The sequence below is a fragment of the Tupaia chinensis genome, unplaced genomic scaffold, assembly GCF_000334495.1.
Source record: "Tupaia chinensis unplaced genomic scaffold, TupChi_1.0 Scaffold000605_1, whole genome shotgun sequence".
In the NCBI taxonomy this organism is placed as follows: domain Eukaryota; kingdom Metazoa; phylum Chordata; class Mammalia; order Scandentia; family Tupaiidae; genus Tupaia; species Tupaia belangeri.
This window is the reverse complement of record NW_006160123.1, coordinates 4,516,254-4,533,003: the sequence shown is the minus strand read 5'-3', so window position 1 is coordinate 4,533,003 and position 16,750 is coordinate 4,516,254.

The window sequence follows — 16,750 nt, the reverse complement described above, 5'->3', positions numbered from 1 at the left end:
AGCGCACGCGCCCTGTAGCGAAAATCTCTCTCAAAAAAAAAAAAAAGCATAGAGAGTAACTGTGGACACTAGAGACAGTATGGGAGGAGAGTGGGAAATGGGGGTGGATGGGAGGGAGGGAATCAAGGGGAAATAAAGAAGCAAAACATTTAATAAACACAAAATTGTCTATTGATGATAATGTTTATGGTAATATCTTTGACAGCACAAATATACAGTGTATTCATGCTGTTAACATTCATTTTGCATACTGTAAAGATGTACAGTGACTGAATGCAAAAAGAGAGAGAGAAAAGAAAACAGAAGTGGAAACAAGGGTTTACTATCCCTCATGATCTATAGCCTTCTCACACATATTAATTTCTTACTCATTTAAATTCTCTACTCAATCATTTATTCATTTATTTTAAACTATGTATTAAGTCCAAGATGATACTCTAGGTGGCTGATATTCATCAGTGCTCAAAACAGATGGGAAACTCTTACATTTGCACTGTCATTTTCCCTGTTTGTTTAATTGACAGTGCTGACATAGTTCAGGGACTCTTAGAAACAGCTGTTCTGTGCCTTTGGTCTACAGGTGTTGTTCCTCTTTCATGGCAATTGCATTTTGCCTGCATGGAGATGAGAGGCATGCCTGGGGGAAGAGGAGAGTGAGACATATACATCAGAGAACATAAATATCCTAATAAAAAATCATTCTTAATCCAGTGAAAGGACTTTACAAACTCAACCCAAGTACAGCTTCATACAGCATGAAGGTACTCTGTTCCTCCAGATCTGAGGTGAAGCCAGAGGGTACTGGCATGAATGTGTTTGGCATTATGAGAAGATAGGATTCAGAGTCATCCAGACTTGGAAATGGAGGAGTCTAGTTTGTGGTCTAGGATGGGTCCAATAAACTGTGTCTCAGTTTTCTCAACTCTTTTTTTTGTTAAGTTTATTTCCAGAGAGAGAGAGAGAAAAGATCCTCACTAGAATCTCTTGCTAGGATCTTCTCTCCAGCCAGCCAGGATCACAGGCATGTGCCTGGCAGGGACAGGCTGACTCAGAATCTGAAACCAAGTCTTTCATATGGTCCCCATCACTGTAGAGCAGTATGGTACTAGTCCAGCACTGTGCCTGAGCAATCCTTAACTCTTTTCTTTTTTTTTTAGAGGTTTATGCTATAGGGCGCATGCACTCGCCAGACAGACAGAGAAAGACAGAGAGACAGAAAGCGAGAAATCACCCCCCGGGGGGATGGCCATGCCGCAATCCCTTCTCCTCCATTCTCCTCCCTGGATCTTGGGCACGCATGCACATGCGCCCGGCGTGAGTTTTAAGCCACTGGGTCCGAGACTCGAACCGTAGTCGACTACGTGGGAATCCAGCGACATAGCAATTATGCTAACTGCTGGTCCCAGCAATCCTTAACTCTTAAGCGAACTTCGTATTATTTACCTTGTGGATTCTATCATTGTTTTGTTCATTCACTTATTCAACAAGTATTTATTGAGCACCTACTGTATACTAGGTTCTAAGTGCTAGTGTGATAACAATGAAATCAGACAAAAATTCTTACCCCAGTGGAAATTACATGGAAAGAATATTATAAATTACTATAAAAATTAGATTCTTACTAAAAGTCTTATTAAAACTGTATTCTTAAAAAAAATTGTATTCTTACATAAAATTAAATCTTGTTTTTTCTTAAAGAAAAACTGAAGCAAATACAACTTTGAAATCTTAAAGTAGCATCAGAAAGTAGCATGCAACTCTCACATGGGTCCTTATTATGTTTTACTGTGGCTTGCTCTTCAGATAAGTTCAGCCAAAACATATGGTGCAGGAAAGATAGCCAAGCTTCAGATTGGTAAAGATTTGCATAAACCAAACTAAAGAAAATTATCCCATAATTCTCAGAAAAGAATCCATATGGGCACAAATAAGAGCAGAGAAATTACCGACTACTTATAATAGATGCTGCAAGAGGTCATCCTGTGCCAGGCCAGCTGATTCCTCCAAGGATATTAGCATCTGCAGACCTGTCCTTTACTATCTGACTTGTAAGTTTATTCCCATCACCCAAGACTTAGAAACCATACCCAGTATAATATTGGCTGTGAAAGTAATGAACTATGTCTCTATCAGACCAGCCAGGTCATTGAAATATTCTTGACTTATTCTTCTGACATAATTCTAAGATGGGTTCATATCAGTTTTTTATTTCCTTTTTATTTTTGTAAAAGTTTGTTTATTGTTTTCTACCATGAGCAAGAGAGAGAGAGGCACCCCAACAGGGTTTTCATGGCATGATTCACCCCAGGTTCAGCCAGTCCCAGATCATGGCCAAACATATCTACTGTGTGCAGGGAATTCTCTGGACAAGAACCTCAAACTGTCCCAAGTGGTTCAGCCTCACAGAGTACTGTGTTACTACCAGCATACCACTGTGTCCCCTGCAATACTTTTGGAGAGGTTTTCGCTATAGGGTGCATGCGCTCGCCAGACAGACAGAGAGAGATATAGAGACAGAAAGTGAGAAATCACCCCCCAGGGGGGATAGTCACGCCACAATCCCTTCTCCTCCATTCTCCTCTCTGGATCTTGGGCACGCACGCACATGCGCCCGGCGTGAGTTCTAAGCCACCGGGTCCGGGACAGGAACCACGGTCGACTACGTGGGAGTCCAGCGACATAGCCATTATGCTAACTGCTCGTTCTGACCCCCCATTGAGTCACATAGAAATGGAATTTGTCTAAAAATATTCACTTTTGGGACCAGCAGTTAGCATAATGGCTGTCGCTGGACTGCCATGTAGCTGACTGCAGTTCGAGTCCGGGACCCAGTGGCTTAAACTGACACTGGGCTCATGTGCGTGTGTGCCTAGGATCCCGAGAGGTAAATGGAGGAGGAGGGATTGTGGCATGGCCATCCTCCCTGGGGCGTGATTTCTCACTTTCTATCTCTCTGTCTCTCTGTCTTTCTGGCAAGCGCACGCGCCCTATAGCAAAAACCTCTCCAAAAAAAAAAGATTCACTTTTTACAAAGCCATTTAAGTTACTACCATAATTCTTCTAGAATCTTCTCTCATTCCAAAGTATCCATAAATATGTTATTTCTTTCTTTTAAAAATGAATTTTCGGGTTATGATCTGCTTTAACTCCGCTTAGGAATTAGACAAAGCGTACATGTAAATAAATAAATCATTGTATTTTTCTAGAGATTTATGTAAATTCTAAGAACAATCAAAAGTGCTTTTATACTATGTAATCTATGAATCCTATTTTTTGCCTAAGATGAGACTCCGGTGATGTGAATGCATAAGATTCATTATCTGTTCTTTTTCAATCACTTATTCTCCTACTTCATTATGTTTCATTATTTTCTCATCACAAGTAATATTCTCTTGGCCTCTGAGGACTTAATAGCTACATAAAGACAAAGATTTTGTTTTGTTCACTTATCTCCAGGGCCTTAAACAAGGTCTGGTATGTAGTAAATGATCAATATTTATTGATTGTTCAATGAATTTAGGTTTTAATTTTGATAATAGTGTGTATATATCTAGCAGCTTGTGCGTGCCAAACATTTTTTAAGCACTTTGAGATTATTTAATCTTAAAAATAACTCTTGGCATCACAACAAGAATACATGTTTGTCCATGTTTATTGGCAGATGCAAGATTTGAACTCAGGCAGTCTGTTCCTTAGTTATAAGCCACCATTCTATTACTGACCCTCCAGGATGCTAAATGGTAAGGAAAAAAATTTTTTTTCTTTATTTTCAATATGAATTATTTTATATTTCTGGCTTATTATTAAGTTAATGTTAATATATATTCATATATGTACTGAATATATGTTACAAATTCATGGCTCAAAAGGGAAATGAATAGTTTAAATTTTAAAGGGAAGACCAGATGGTTGTGCCATAGTAAAACACGGTGCTCTTTGAGGCTGATCCACTAGAGAAGGTTCTTGCTCACATGAGCAGACCTCTGTCAGTACAGCAGGCACACATGTGTCCATGATCCAAGGCTGACTGATGCTGTGGGTAGGTCAGGATCCTGCTGGCGGGTGCTCTCTCTCTTTTTTTTCTTTCCCTCTCTCTCTCTGTCTCTCTTGCTCATGGAAGAAGTGAATAAACTTAAAAAATATAGTATAAAAATAATTCAAAAGATACAAAGATATATAAAATAAAACGCCTCCTTCCTCACTACTATCCTTTAGCCAACAAGCTTTCCTAGAGGCAGTCAACAGAGTGCTTTGGGTCTAATTCTGGCTCTGCAGATTCCAGACATGTAACTTCAGGCAGAAAATTTATCCTTTCTGTACTTTGGTTCTGTTGTCTAGAAAATGGACATAATAAAACACCTCCTTCACAGAGTTTTTATAATGATGAAGTGAATTATTATATGTAAAATGCTTAGACTAGTACCTATTACAAAATAAGTGTCAGTAAATATTTACTATTGTTAGTTTAATAGTTTGTTTATATGCAAGATAAACACATGTAGGTACACATATCCTTTCCTCTTCCTCTTTTTTCATGAATAGCATTCTTCACCTTGCTTCTTTCAAATCATGATCTGAAAACTTTAAAACAGTCCATTATCAGCTTTTTTTTTTTTTTTTAGCATTACCCATTACTAAGCCTTTGATAGAAAGTGGGCAAATATGAGAGATTTACTGCTGAATGAAGCCAGCCAGACTATAAAAGAGAGCTATTGAATGTCTCCATTAAATATATACCGAATGTTTGCACTCTAGGGTGGAAACTGAAAAATTGCAGGATCCAGAAGCTTGAAAAATGGAGACAATGTGAGAAGAGGGTGGGGGATGGGGAGAGTGAGATGAAAGAAATGAAGGAAAAAAATAGAAAGTCAAGACATTTGAGGGACACAGAAATGGAGAATTGTCTGTTGATAATAATGTATATGATATCTTCATCTGGACTGGTGGAAAGTTTGTTCATGTTGGGTAAATTCATTTTACAAGCTATAGTGATGTACAGTAGTTGAATGCATAAAATAAATTAAAACATAAAAAAGAAAAGCAGAAGGTCCTAATATAGGTTGGAATTTGGAGTGGAATACTGTAACATACTTAAATGTTAAGGCATCTAAGAACATTCACCTTGAAAATGTACCATGTTGAAAAACTATGTCCAATTCCCTTTAAAGCATTTAATTAAACAGAAAGGATGAATGTGTGCAAAAAGAAAAAAAATTAAATGACTGAAGAAAGTTTAAAATAAAGGCATTGGCCACAAAATATCAGCTAAGTTCCCTTGGGGGAGGGGGGAAATCAGCCTTTTCTGATGTCTTTCTTGTTCACTTGAAGAAAGGTCTCTATAGTTTCCTGCTGCTTTTCTATGATTCTCATCATTGTATTAAAAATTGAAGAGGCATCACCATCCTGGCAACATGAGACTGACAGGTATTAACGTAGCTGGTTAATGAAAAGTGAGTAAGGGTACAGATTCTAACCTTTTGATGCATATGCAAGCAACCATAGCAACCCCAAGAACTCCTGTGTCAAGGGTTTGGGAGGTAATGATCTGGTAGGATTTTCTCAAAGCTGTCTTTGCATAGAAAACTCACTGTTTTCACCTGTTTTTGTTGTTTGTTTTTCTTTATGATTGAAAGGGGGTGCTGTGGTTGGAATATGTGCCCTAGAAATTCATGTGTTGGTACTTGATTATATGGACTGTATTACAAAGCATTCAGTGAAAATTCCTTCATAGTGTCCCAGGGTAAGTAAGACCTAGTGGAAGGTGATTGGTTCCTGGTGATTGCTTCATGGAGGTCACATCTCATGAATAGATCATGTCTCCTGGGACCCAGTGAGTACTAGCTCTCCTGAGCAGGGGTTAGCTGATTGTTATAAAAGAGAGATTGGCCAGGACCCCTCTCTCCCCAGGTGTGTGCCATCTTTTGTGCTTCCCTTAGCTACTCTGTAGTCCTAGGACTGACTTTCCAGCTACCAGAATTATGAGTTTGTAAATAAACTATTTTATTTATAAAAACACCCAGGCTCAGGTATTCCTGCTAGCAATGCAAAAATGGACTACGACGTAGGAGAGGGGAGAAAAAAGAGAAAGTAAAGGGGCAGCTGGTGGCATTGTGGTTAAAGTGGCTGGATTCCAAATGACTGACTACACAGTTCAAGTCCTGGACCCAGTGGCTGTGTGTGTGTGTGCAGTCATGCCCAAAATCTCAAGAGGAGGACAGAGAAGAGATTGTGGTGTGGCCAACCCTCCTGGGGAGTATTTTCTCTCTCTGGCAAGTGCATGAACAAAAGAAAAAGAGGGAGAAAGAGAAGAAATGAGAAAAAAGGACATAGAGATAGGTATTTTTGACAAATGGTTTTCCATGTCTCAACTTCCTGCCTGATTAGGTAATATTACAGGTGTGTGTAACTACACTTGACCCAGGAACTAAATGCAGCCTCCCTTTGCAGCTTCCAAATAGTGGCACTATGTGTACCACTGAGGGTAGACTTTTAACTAGTTTCAACACATATGTAGAGAGGGGATTTTTGCTGGAAATTATCAGGGAGAAGTACTATAGCCTCCTCCTTCCCCTTTCCATAAAGTCTTGCTTTGCCCCTATCTCTGCCTGAAGGCACTAGTGTCCTCGACCCTCTCATTTGGAAAAGCAAAATTAACCATCAACGACACAGAACCAGAAGACCATTTTATCTGCCAGGCCTCCTGTCTGGAGAAGATGAACTACAGCCTTGGCCCAGTTGAGAGACCGTTAATACTCCAGGAAGTAAATTACTGAGAGGGAAGAGGAGAAGGACGAGATCATTTTAGTTATGATTGAATCCTTATAGGAAGAGTAATTGATCCTCAAAGAGGTAAAAGAAGAACTTCAGGGAGTGGGAGGGCCTAGACCCTGGCCATTGACTAAATTCCCCCTAAGCTGTTTTCTTTGGCATGTGGAGTTAAGAGCCTGGTTGGTATTATAGAGTCATCAAGTTCCCCAAACAAAAAGATTACAGTTGCCAGCAGAGAGCACCACAGACATTAAAATGCTGAGGAATGAGTCTCCAAGGAACAGAAAGAAAGGTGGTGGAGATTGCAGATGTACTCGTACTCTCTCAGACCTCATCTTAGTCTTAGAAAGAGAAGGAAATTTGTGGAGACAGCTCAAAGCTGCTACTGTCACTGGGTTAAAGTAAGGGGACACTGCAGGCTCCACAGACATGTTAGGCCAGGAACAATTTGCTTCTCCAACCTAGTTTGATTGGTGCTTTTTTTTTCCCTTAAGATTTTTGCCATAGGATGTGTGCATTTGCCAGAGAGAGATGGTGAGAGAGAAAGTGAGAAATCACCCCACGGGGAGATAGCCATGACACAATCCCTTCTCCACCACTTTCCTCGTGGGACTTTGGGTATGCATATGCATGCACCTAGCTTAAGTTATAAGCTTCCAGACACAGGACTTGAACTGTGTTTGGTCATGTGGAAGTCCAGCACCCCAACCACTATGCCACCTGCTGATTCCATGATTGACTTTTAAGTCATAAGTTATCCAGGAATATCAGGGATACTGCAGCTACACCCCAACTCTGGTGATGAAGTTTCAGAGAGATCAGGCTTCAGAGAGATCGTGTCCTATAACATCCCACCCCAGAAACCTGAAGGCCCAAAGTAACTGTAATCCCCAGGGTCCCAGCCCTTAATCCTGTTAAGAGCTTCTCAGTGGAACTCAGTCATATTAACTTCTCCCAGTTCAGCACTGAAAGCTTAGTGTGCAACAGGAAGTCCCCAGAGAAGGGCAGGATCACCTCCAGGGGCTGTTGCTTGGCAGTTCTGTGTGCACAGAGCTTTCTTCACATGGAATGTGGACACTGCGCTGTTTCCTAGCTGCCACAGCTGCTCTGAACAAACGAGCTCCCCTGCTATCAGGGAATCGAAACTACAGAGTTTCACTCTGTCCCGCTGTGTTGTCAGCTGGCTTTCAGCATTCCCTTGTCCCCACAAAACCCACAACACGGATCCTTTGCAGGATGTTGTACAATAGGGGCTTTTATTCCTACTTTGGCACCTGCAAGTCAGGGTTAAGAGTGCCATGAGCACAGAAAGTGCTTACCAAAGAGCATGGTACTGGGGAACGCTATCCCCTTCCCATCCCATGAAGCAGCTGAGCAGAGGCAGGTAGCAGAGCTGTGTACATTTGCAGGGAAGGTAGGGTATGAGTCATGGGAGAACTACTCCTTCTGCTAACCTGAGTATTCTAAATATCAACTGCAATACATCTTGTCAAGAACAGACAGTAAAAGACTCCTAGTGTTTTCTCTTAACATATTTGGGGCTCCCAGAGAGAAAAAGACCACAAACCAAATGGGCCAGTGAAGGTTTTGGTTACAAGCCACAGAATCCACTCCTAATGAGGCTGGTTTGGAGCCAGGCCCTAAGATCTTCAACTGTCTTTACCAGTTACTAGCTGTGGGACCAGTGTTCCAATTACTTAAACATTCTGTGCTTCAAACTCTTACCTGTCACATGCCTACTATTTAGTAGGCATCACTTGTGAGGATTGAAGGACTAACTGGAGCAGTGTCTAACCATATGAAGCGTTCTGTAGATGTTAGCTATCACCATTATCACCATCAGCAGCACATCATCAAATAACTTATCTTCAGTCAGAAGGCCATGGAAGTCGATTCAGAAAGCTGGTGGGCTAAGCAGCAGGATTTGTACCAAGGTTTATGCTGCAGAACCAACCTGAGTGGAATGCTGCCTACACCCCTCTGCCATTGTTAGTGCTATTGGGCTGTCAGAAAAGTCATAATGTATTTTTCTATCCAAAAATATGTCACAACCTTTTCCACTACCCAATAGATGTCACTGCCTCTCAGCTGGTCACATCCTTGGTTACCATGGTTGTAGTGAAATTAATTATACATTCATTTCCCTCCCCCCAATTATTCCAAATTTAAAAGTTCTATATGGAAGCAAATAATTGCCAAAGCCCAATTTACCTGTCTGAGACCTGAGTCAGGGTTAGGCAGAAATTGCATCTGGTCCACTCAGTTTTTCATACTAGGAAGTTGTGTTCTATCTCCTATCAAATCACACAACAATGGATTCCTCCATTGCAGAAAGAGCATCAACAACTTCCCCCACACACCCACACATTTATCCATACACAATGAGAATGCCATAATAGAAGTGTGAAGGTAGGTTCACAGTAGTCACTGCCTCTTCCTGGTGTTATCAAGAGCTTCCTCCTAAGCCTGGTCCTCCTCCTGGGCTGCCTGGCTCAATGGATGGACCCTTCATGCCTTCACCTGCACAAGCTAGAATGCCAAGTATCAACATTGACCCAAGCCTCTTCCTAATCCCACATATTCAATCCATGATGAATTATCCTTTCACATTCACAGATTCTGATTCTTCCTACACTCATAACAACGGTGTTACTTTTCATTTATGAGATTTCTCATGTACACCTGAAACCAGGGGCCACATGGTGTCTGACCATTGCCTAATAGCTCCCATTTGTTGAGCAAATGAATGAATAAATAAATGAATGAAAATAATTAGAGGGAGAATGGAAGAGTATGGAGAAGGATAGCAAGAGAACAAATAGAGAAGCATGACATTAGTGGGATTCAGATATGGATTATTACATGTTGATGATGACATGTATAGTATTCTCAACTGGACAGGTCTGAGAAATATTTCATGTTGGATAAAATCTTTTTATAAGCAAAATGATAAATAGTGATGTCATGTTTTAAAAAATAATTGGAATAATAATAATCTGGAAAAAATGGAAAGTTATTAGATGATGATGATAGGGATTTTAATGTCTTTGTATTGATTGACTGATATGAATGGTATTCCTTCTGGAAAAAGAAATATAATGCCTTTTAAAGTTATATGTGATTCAATGTAATATAACAAGATTATGATAATTTAAAAATTTTTAAAAAATGACTTCTCATTGGAGGTAAATTTACCCATGATCTTGAGGAATGAGTGAGAATTTGTTGAGTGAAAAAGAGGAGTGAAAGCTATCCAGGAGCAGAAATAGGGGATTTGAAAGCCCTTAGATATGTGAGGAAAGGGTGTGTCTGTAGAAAGTTTAGCATGGATGGTGTAGAAAATGTGTGATAGAAGATGGATGAGGGAGAGGAAAAACAGCAAATAAAGCTAGTGAGTGCTGAGACCTGGTTGTAAAGGACCTTTAGTGCAAATTAAAGAAATGAGACCTGCTTTACTCTGTGGGCATTGAGAAAATTTGTATATCTGTGCAGATATAGTCAGAAATGCAAAAAAAAGGTTGGGGCAAGGACAGGCCTTTAGTCTTACAAATTTTCAGCATTAAGTAAAACCCCCTTTTACTTTCATGGCAAAGTTTTAGATATTTTAAACCAAAGGAGGTTAAGATTTCTAATGCATATCTTAGCTATTTGTTGTAAGAAAGTGCAATCTGGACTATCAGACTTTTTTATTTTTTTAGTCTTCTACCTTTAACAATTGTCCCCCAAAGGATGCTATCTATGTTCCAGTAACCAGATGTCATGTGACTAGGGAAGAAAATTGGCCACATGTAACATGATTGATCAGTGGAGAGCCTGTAATTTCAGCTCAAAACAAGCTTTTCCTATTAGGTTGATGATACCAGCTGTGGTAGAATTTCATTCCACTCAGTTCTTAAAACAGGACTTCTCCAATGTTTTGGTTTCAGAGCTCATTTACACCTAACAGATTATTGAAGATTTTAAACAACTTTTGTTTATGTGGGTTGTCTGTGAATATTTACCATACTAGAAACTAAAACTTAAAGTTTTTTTAAGTATGTATTGATTTTAAAGTAATAATAAGCATATTATGTGAATATAGTAAACTTATTTTGTGAAAATAGGTATATTTTCTAAACCAAATGACTATCTACTGAGTAGACAATTGCTGGTTAGCTACAGCTGCCCAGCAGTAACCAATGCTTTGTGATGCTGAGGCCACATGGAAAGGTTCCACGTTTGAGTCCCAAAGTCTCTCTGTACATGGCGGGCACACATGCCCATGATCCTCCATGTCTGAGGCTAGTGGTAGATCACAGCATCACGACCTTGTAGAGGGTATTTCTCTGTCTATCTCTGTCTGTCTGTCTGTCTCTCTCTCTGTCTCATGAAATAAATAAATTTAAAAAATTAGAAGTCAGCTGAATTCTCATATAAATTTCTGTATTAAATCTGCTGTAATACATTGTTTCAGTTGAAATACATTAATAAAATCCTGCCTTATAAAAATGTGTAGATGGAAAAGGAGGAGTGTTTTTAATGCCATTTTTAAATAATCTAAAACAACATCACAACTTAACAGTTAGTAGAAGATAATTGCAATGTGGAATAGGAAACCACATCAGTGAACCTTTATACTCTGACACACTAAAATTCATTGGTCGTTTTTGCTACTTAAATGAAATTTTTGTCTCTAGGAACTAGATGACATCATAATGCATTGGTGATTAGACAATGTTTATTTTCTGAGCTGTGCATCTCTTCCAAATTTTGACACAGTTCATTATACTAGATTGAAAAATCGCATGTATTCGTACTAACACTAATCTTATCTGAGAGCATTTTAACTACTGAGAGGTTGTCAAGTTTTTGGTAAGAAATGTAATTTGTAAAAGTCTCATTTTACTTGAAAGTTTAAACTCTGATGTTGGCAACAAATTCCATTTAGTTGTTTTCTCAATATGATGACTGACTTTGCTAATTTTGAGAAAATGTCTGCCAAATACCCAAATTTGAATAACTATTAGTAGTTTGCTGGGTTTTGTTTGTTTTTGCTATAGGGTATGTGCACGAAAATGTCTGCCAAATACCCAAATTTGAATAACTATTTTTAGTTTGCTAGGTTTTGTTTGTTTCTTTTTGCTATAGGGTATGTGCACTAGCTGAAGAGAAAGAGAAAGCACCTCTTCCAGGAGGGATGACCATGCTATAATCTCTCCTCCATTCTACTCTCAAGATTTGGGGCATTATATGCACACATGCCACACATGTTTTTCAAGCCACCAAGTCAAACCAGGCAATCAGTCATGTGGGATCCACCCCCTTAATCACCACACCACCTAGCTGGCCCCCAGTTTGTCATTCTTTTAATAAAAATGATGTTCTACTAAATGATGTCTAGTTTAGCTTGGAGCTCATATAAATATACACATTTTTTTTGTTTATGAGACAATCATACTTCAATATGCATCAGAGGTGTGTAACGTATTACTTCCAATTTTGTCACACAAAATAGTGAAAATATACATACTAGAAGTATAAAAATATAATAAAATTAACAATTTCTTTCCTGCTTCATCAGGGAATCTCTAAGTAAAAGCAGCATATTTTTTCTTTCTTTTTTTGGCTTCAGACACGTGGTGATGAAGAATTCAATGACTACCAATTGGGTTTGGTGGCACTTCCTTGATTTCTACTCAGGCTCCGGCAGTTTTGTTTTGTTTTGAGAGATTTTTACTATAAGGGTGCATGCACTGCCAGAGATACAGAGACAGATAGAGAGACAGAAAGCAAGAAATCACCCCCTACAAGGAATGGCCATACTGCAATTCCTTCTCCTTCATTCTCCTCCTTGGATCTTGGACATGCACACATACACACCCAGTGTGAGTTTGAAGCCACCAGGTCAGCCATTTGGGAGTCTAGTGATGTAAGTACTACCTCATCTGCTGGTCCCAAGTTTTACCCACCATTGCTTTGGTAAAGTTGGTAGAAATGTCAATAGCAACAAAAAGGCAAATAACATACAAGCATTACTACGAAATGAATTACTCAAGATCTTAGGGTGTCCAGAAGTCTGTGGACAACACTGAGAACCATTAAAATAGAAATTAATCTAGAGACTTACTGGTTTACTAAAATGGAACTATGGGGTTCAGTCTACAGCCTAATCTAATTCAAAACTTTACCTTGTCCAAAAAAGTCTACCTTTACATATTTTTGTTACTTTAAGGGCCATATGCTGTCACTAAAGAAAATGATGACAAATCAAATTTGAAATAGAAGCATTTTGATTGCTCATAACTTTGGGCCATTGGAAAGGCTGCATATTGGTAGGGGAAAAAAATAAATAATTTACCCCCAAGTCTATGGTTGTTATAACCAAATGATGTATTTAATCAATAATTTGCTACCATGCCCTTTTACTTTTTCATTCCGAGCTATCTCTTTTCATTTCCAAAATTAAAAGTCTCTCAACAACCAACCCCAGTCAATGACAATGAGTAAGCAATTTGAGAAAGTTGTGCTAAGTATTTTTTGGTGAATAGCTTTTCAGAAGGCCAGAGCTGAACAAGAGAGTAAGACAATGCAGTTATACTTCAAACAACACCAATCTCAAGATGATTTCTTCCCTAGTGACTCACTTCATAACACGTCTATTCTGATAGAGCAGGGAAGTTCCCAAGATTTCACCTCTTGCTTTATCAAACTGACGTGTGCAGAAGTCATCGTAGGCTTTTCAAAGGAATTGCCCAGCCCATGCTGAAAGCTGAGGCAAAAAGTCAGCTGATTCATCCTGAGCATTTTTTAACTTGTCAGCAAGCAGAGACAGGAGCAGAGCATGCCAACGGCCATTTTAGCATGGTTCTGCCTACTGGGGAGGTACTAGCCATATTGACTCTTATAGTTCCTCAAATTCATGTTGCAACAAGAGTTTCACTCTGTTTCCCACGCTGAGTGGTTTCTCTTTGCATGAGTGTAACAAGATAATCTGATGAGTCCATAGTTACAAAGAAAGAAAAGAAGAATTTTTCTATCTCAGTGGCTTAAGGGCATCAAAACCACACTTTGGTTTTTTATTCCTAGTGGATAATCAGTGGCAAAGGATAAGAATACAATCCTAGTATAAAGAAGAGCACTTGCTATTTGTTTATTTTTTTTAATTTTGCTAGAAGGCTCATGCACTCACCATGGGATGGGAGTGGGGAGAAATTGAGAAAGCATCCCCCATGAGAAATGGATATGCTGCAATTCCTTCTCCATTTCTCCCTCCTTTTGGGATTTTGTGCACACACACACACACCAGCATGTTTTTCAAGCCACCATGTCCAGAACTCAAATCCTACAGTAGGCCATGTGGGATCAAGTTGCCTTAACCACCACCCCACAGGCAGACCTAACTATTCATTGTTTATTTTTTCAAGATCATCCTATTTGTCCCTGTTTGATGTTGTGAATATTCAGACCTGAGGATAATGATATAATCTTGAGTACTTTCTACCTATTTCCCACTGTAGCTGCAACCACTGGACTGCTTACTGTGGTAGATATGTCCCAGAAAAATCAAACTACTCAGTCAACCCAAGAACCATTGTGATCTTCCAAAGAACCGCTAATCATCAACACTAAAAAACAAACAAACAAACAAAAACAAGGCCTGCTCATTAGCCTGGCGTAGGTCTCTGTTAAGCAGGACTTTGCATCTGTAACTGCACATCCCTTCACTTCCTCATAAGTGCTATAAATGACAGATACTTGGAGCAGCCTGCAGTGTCTTGGATGCCATCTTGAACACATTTGCCTGGTGCAGAGAGCTCAGTCCTCACAGCCCTCAAGAAGCAAGTCTAATGAGCATTAGCTGAGAGACTGAAGATGCAAGCTACCTTGCCCTTTTACTTTCTCTTTTGGAGCTCTCTCTTCATTTCCAAAATTTAAAGATCTCTCTTCACCTTCCCCACCTCACTTACACATTTCACTAGTCATTCTACATTCTGTCATGATGTGAAAAATAATTGCAGTTTCTAGTCAGGTAGATCGAAGAGTCTATGTATGGCTAGTTATCAAGAACATTTTTTTAATTATCACAGTACCATAATCAAGACAAGCTGGGGATTGGGCTGTGGGGAGGGCAGGTCGGGGGTGGGGGATGGAACTGGCTTGCCTTCCAGGCAGTCTCTTGCATCACACTGAGGTTAGTTTGCTTTACTATCAGTGTCCAAGCTCTGATTTCCCAGGTGTTTGGCAGTCTCTCCTCTCTGGCTTCCCCTCAGTTAATCCCCTCCTGGCCCAGCTTGTCAGGGGGGCCTTGCTAGGGTCCAAAGAATCACTAAGTAAAGATTGACTGAAGCTTCTTGCCCTTATGATGTTAACTTCAAGTTTCCTTTTAAATGATCAAAGTATTGAATGTTACAGATGGAAGGGACTCTCCAGAATTCTTTATGGAGGAGGAAACTGAGACTTTGAAGGTGAGGTGAATAGTTTGACTAAAAGTTCTCCCAAGCAGAAAAAAGGCAAGAGATAAACAAAGAAAGCAAGAGGCCAGAATAGTAAAGAACAACCTCCACACCATTAGTTGCCAGCACCTCTTCACCATTGGCTGCCTCTCCACTAACTAGTTCTTTTCAAAGCTGCCTAAACACTCATACTTTAGTAAATAGGTAACAGTGTATATTCTCATTCAAGGTTTCATATTCAATGAGTTATTATAGAGTTATAAGAACATTCTAGTTTTCATTGGATTGAGTAAGCATATTTCTATTTTAAATAGAATAAACATGGCTTGGAAGCCAATAGGTGGCTTGGTGGTTAAGGGCACTGGACTCCCACATGGACAACCCTAGTTTGAGTCCTAGATCTGGCAGCTGGCAGCTTGCTTTCTCTCTCTCTCTCTCTCTTTCTCTCTCTCTCTCTCTCTCTCTCTCTCTCTCTCTCTCGCTTCCCCATCAAATAAAAATAAATATATAAATAAATCATTGAATAAAATATTTATTTTAAAAAAAGAAAACATGGCTTCTAAACATTTGTATTTTTTCCCAAACTGAACCATGCACCAACACGTTTTTCTTTCCTGAACTGAAAACTGGGAAAGTGTATTAAATACACAAACACAGCTATATAGATATGTTTTTCCATGTGGCAGTTCAAATACAGCTATTCCACTTAGATCTCAGACTAACTAGATGGCAGGTATCTTATCTACCCACCAAACTAGCATTCATTTTAACCACTTTTACCAAGGGCACAGTTTACTTTTCTGTTCCTGTTTCAACTGACAAGAGAATAAGACTCAGCTAAAGATCTCCAGGCAAATACACTAGAGAAAATGTAAAAGACATTGTGAATATCTTGCACCTGTAGCCTCACTGCTGCTGCCCAGCAGATCTGCTTCCTGCTCTCTGACAGGACTTGGCGCTCTACCCCAGGTAAATGTAAGTTTTCAGAACCATGATCACAGTCCTGGCTAAGTAGAGTTCCTGGCTGAACATGTACAGGCCAAACATTTTCTCCAACTTTCTGCTAGTTCTTGGAATCCAGCATGAAAGAAGAGGGAGATGGTGAAGTATCACCTCCAAGCTCATCACCTATGTATGTGTCTTGAGAATGATGCAAAGTCAACTCACCCTGAGTGGGAGTCTCAGCCCTCATCCCAAGACTTGGGCATAGTCTTAGAAGAGGAATTACTGGAAACACTAATGACCCCTGCCGTTATGTAAAAGCCTTCCAGGCAAAATCCACAGGAAGCACATGCCTTTGGTAAAAATGGAGAAAAGCCCGGGTGGCATGGGAACCAGCCACTCAGAGCAGCTGTGTGAATAATCCACATGGATTGTGAGGATTGTCATCACCTCGGCCAGAGAAATGTCACTATTTCAAATCCAGATTTGACAGAACTAGCACTGCATCAGTCCAAACAGATCAAGGAAGGAAGTAAAATTTGTTTAAAACAGAAGTTTTGATCAAACCAGGCAGGTCTCTTTAAAAAAAAAAAAAAAAAAAAAAAGGA